Source organism: Aplysia californica, unplaced genomic scaffold, assembly GCF_000002075.1.
Source record: "Aplysia californica isolate F4 #8 unplaced genomic scaffold, AplCal3.0 scaffold01421, whole genome shotgun sequence".
In the NCBI taxonomy this organism is placed as follows: domain Eukaryota; kingdom Metazoa; phylum Mollusca; class Gastropoda; order Aplysiida; family Aplysiidae; genus Aplysia; species Aplysia californica.
Genome location: NW_004798691.1, coordinates 45,909 through 50,129, shown reverse-complemented (window position 1 = coordinate 50,129; position 4,221 = coordinate 45,909).

The window sequence follows — 4,221 nt, the reverse complement described above, 5'->3', positions numbered from 1 at the left end:
AAAAAAAAGAATTAATCAATGTGCTTTTCTTTCCTGAGACTAAAGTACAGGAAATATTACCTTATTGTAATCACTGCCCCGGTTGGCTGTTATTGGGCTGATATGCTTATCATTATTGCAACTGAAACTATACTAACCAAAATGTATACCACTCCTTTTCTTTTTAGGTGACGATTTCGGCTTCATGAAAAATGGTTGACATGCTACTTCCGGAAAATTATGTTAACACAATATATGGGTTGTTGTACTAATTTTACTTTCAGTTGTTCTCTGTAGCCCCTTAGTTTGCGCTCAGACGCGATTAGGGCATCCAAATCAATGAGCCCTCGACTTTGGCTACTGCGCATAGAAGACAAACACACGTTGTCTCTAGAGGAAAGCTTCTGTACATTGGTAAGTATGTATCCCAGTGCTTGTCTTAGTGCACCCCTGATCTTGAAGGGATTCTGGTATGTTATTCTTGTCTTCGGGTTTGTGTTCAAGATGGTCACCTACGGCTGCTCCGGAAGCTCCCGAGGAGGAAAGAGTGCAGAAGCAGCCGTAAAGGACCGTTTTCCTGCTTGCTTTTTTTATTTTGCTTCTACTTCTTGGCTTGTCGGCTCCACCGCTTCCGAGACTTTTGAAAACCGTAAACGTTGGGAGCTGTAAAAGGGTCAATGTTTTTGTATTATCACAAATCCTGCGCCTACACATGTGCGGGTGATTGGAAGGTGCCATTGATAGGTCCTACTTTTTTTTCTTTCCATCTGTTGTTTCTGTCTTGCTTCTTCCTTGCACTATATGTCTGTTATTGCTTCGATGTGCTTCTCTTTATTCAAACATGTAGATTCTATAGTAAAATAATGTACGTTTTTCGATCAGATTCTGTAGTTTATTTATCAAAATCTTCTTTAACTTACGTTTGTACGGCTCTCAGATATGTACTTTCTATACAGATGTTCTATGGTGTCATTAAAAAAGACGTCAACGTTTCATTATATTTATCCGGGTAAGAGTTTATAAACTTTTCAAAATTTTTGAGTCGTCAGGCTGAAGAAAAAAGCACGAATGCACAATATTTGCATCAGCAGAGTTTGGGTTTTTCCTGTTTCAGTTCTTCTATTGGAGCAAAATGAAGTTTCAGTGTTCTTCTCACCGCCTTCTTGCTTTCAGATCATAGGTCAAACTTTATTGCGTCGTAGAATTGGGTGTGAGTTCTGTCATAAAAGGCTTTCCTTGAGGGAGGGAATAGTTTGACTGTAATAATATTCAGTTTCTTTCTCTCTCTATTGATGTCATTGCAAGCCTGCATTTTCTTTCTAGAAATGAACGTTCCTGATTGTGGGGCAACAGGATTCTTGCCTCCATCACTGCTAGATTTTTTCTTCAGATTTGTAGTAGCCGTGCAGGCATCCGAAGAAGTGAGAGGGCTGATCTTCTGGCGAAGGAATCCTTGTCCCTCTTGTTGGGAACAACAAAAAACACCCTCCTGCAGGCAGACTTTAAAATTAAGCTAAAAGTCAATACCTCCGGTCTATAGGAGGAACGCTGGAGCAAACAGGTGAGCAATACATTACAAAACATTACACCCAAGATGAGCCCACAAAAACACAGTCAGAGTTATGTCAACCAGACTGCGTGATCTGACCACGTGGAGAATCTATCGGGACCTCTGGTTTTCTGCGTGCATCTCTCTTTATTCTCTAATAAGATCATACCACAAACATGTTTGGCGATATAGTGCTCTAGTCACAGAGTACATGAAGGTAAGAATATTAGTACTGTTTGAACAACGACTCCGAATAATCTTACGGTTTTGATAGAGCAGATGGATTATTCCGTTTGTGACCTCATGGTCTTAGTAACTCAGAACGACCAAAATTCCCAGATAGAGCCAGCTTATGTGGCTGGTTTTTGTTAAGATAAAAGGGAACTAATATGCTTATCAGTCAGTTGATTTAAAAACAATTTATCTCAAGTCAGTTTACATATCACATTGAAATTATGAAAACAGAAAGATCAAGTTCATAGTGGACATTTTAATGAAACATTTTGAAGCACATTAACGAGAAGCAGATACAAATGTATTATGCCTTTTTAACACAGTTAACATCATTAAATAATGTCAGCTTAGATGGCTGGTTTTTTGTTCACATAAAAGTGAACTAATATGTTCATCAGTTGATATAAAAACAAATTATTACAAGTCAGTTTAGTATTTTGGATAAAACTGGTTGTCCGCATTGTCATGGTAGGTTGCATCACATATTTTTTGAGGCACTGGATTGTTCTATGTCAGTGTCACAAAGGATGGGCTTCTTGTCAAACGTCCTGATTATTATAGAGCTTTAAATAAGACGCCGGAAATGAGCTTTTCCGCGTAGATTCGCTGCTCAGTAGAGAGGTTTCTTAATTGCAAGTGGCTATTCTCCGGCGTCACGCATAGTTGCATATGTCGCTTCTCCACAGCTTTCCATCTCCCCGGCACGCCATGTCCATTATCGTTCCAACTAAGTTTAGTGCCAGATGCGTCTTCTTGTACTTCTGGTTGTGAGTGAGGGTTGTTTGCACTTCTGGTGCTGTCACCTCTGACACAGAAATTCCTCCTTTTTCCGTCACTGGAGCTTTCGTTGAGTAGTGGATGCTGCTCCACCTATGGTGAATCGCATTCTGAAAAATGTCGACCCTGATGAGTGCTTGTGTAACTTTGTGCAAGGCCATTTGGGGGCTCCAGTGGCTAAGTGAGTAGTGGGTTTTGACTCAAGTAATGTCAAGCAAGTGTCGGTGACACGGGGATCAGATGGGTGGTCACTGGAGTGTGTCCTTGAGCAAGACACGACAACCCTAGCTCAAAATTACAGGGCGCTGCACAGTGGCGACCGACAGTGGCATTGTTTGTAAACTGTTCTGTATTTGTGTAATAGTGTGTATTTATGTATGTATTTATGCATGTATGTATTTATGTATGTACGTATTTATAATTATGTATTTATGCATGTATGTATTTATGCATGTATGTATTTATGTATGTACGTATTTATAATTATGTATTTATGCATGTATGTTTGCCATTGTAAAACAAAGTGCCCTTCTGGGACAAATAAAAGTGTAATTTATATATTTTTATTTTTATTATACCGTGCCCACAACGGAGTTGGAAAGCTGTGGAGAAGCGACATGTGCAACTATACATGAAGCCGGAGAATAGCTATCGATCTATTGACCGGCGCAACACCGGAGAATAACCACTTGCTAATTAATTTGTGAGATACATGTTTGCCGAACGCGTCGTGTTGGTCCTCACTGACAGGATTGAGACGTCTTTGACGAGCAGCTTTGGTGAGCTCATCATTATCGTTTTTCATTTTAAGTAGAGCTTTTGGCGTAGGCTGGTACATGTAGATGGGAGTTGACTGTGGATGCTGGGATGTCAAGGTTTCTGCTGTTGACGGCTCTTACTCAGTCTCCATAAGCATTAGTTCTGACCCTGCCTAAGGTGACAAAGGTTCCTGTATTTTTTAAAAGTGTCATTCTTCTATAACATACGATGCTAGATACCTTATATTAATAATAATACGTTTCTGTTTCAGTTTCTAGCATCTGAAGACGAATGGCTACATGAGGCAAAGCTGTTCGAGGGAAAACGACAGTTCCTAATTGAATCTACCAGGGCCCAGTGAAACCAATGGCCTTCCTTAGTAAAACACGACGTACGGATAGGGTTAAGTGGTGGCACAGAGTCCCCCACGTCGTATGGATACGATAGTAAAACACGACGTACGGATAGGGTTACGGTGTCGTTATTTCCTGGGACCAGTCAAAACAAGGCATAACTGTATTTACGAGGAATTTTGTTTCTTAGCCTAGTTGTACTTCTTTTGGAAGTTGACGTAAAATGAATTTTTTTTCTGTTAGCTGGGGCTACTTATCGGGGTTTTTTAAAGTCCACGTATTGATAAATATTATTGAAAGAAGGAGATCGATCAAACAAATCTAACCCAAAAGAGTGCACTTCTTTTGAGGAAAGCAAAATATCGACGACGCCAGTCTGTGGGACATGTTCAAACTCAAACAGTTGTTTACGAGTATTTTATTTATTTATATTTTTTTAGGTGAACAGTGTTGGATGTACAGCTTGTTTTTCCAGTGACTTGAATGGGTTGTTGGCGGGCCCCCAATCTGCCGTCATTAAAAAAAGTACAGTATGATATGCAGGTTTTACAATTTTACAGGAGAGCCAAA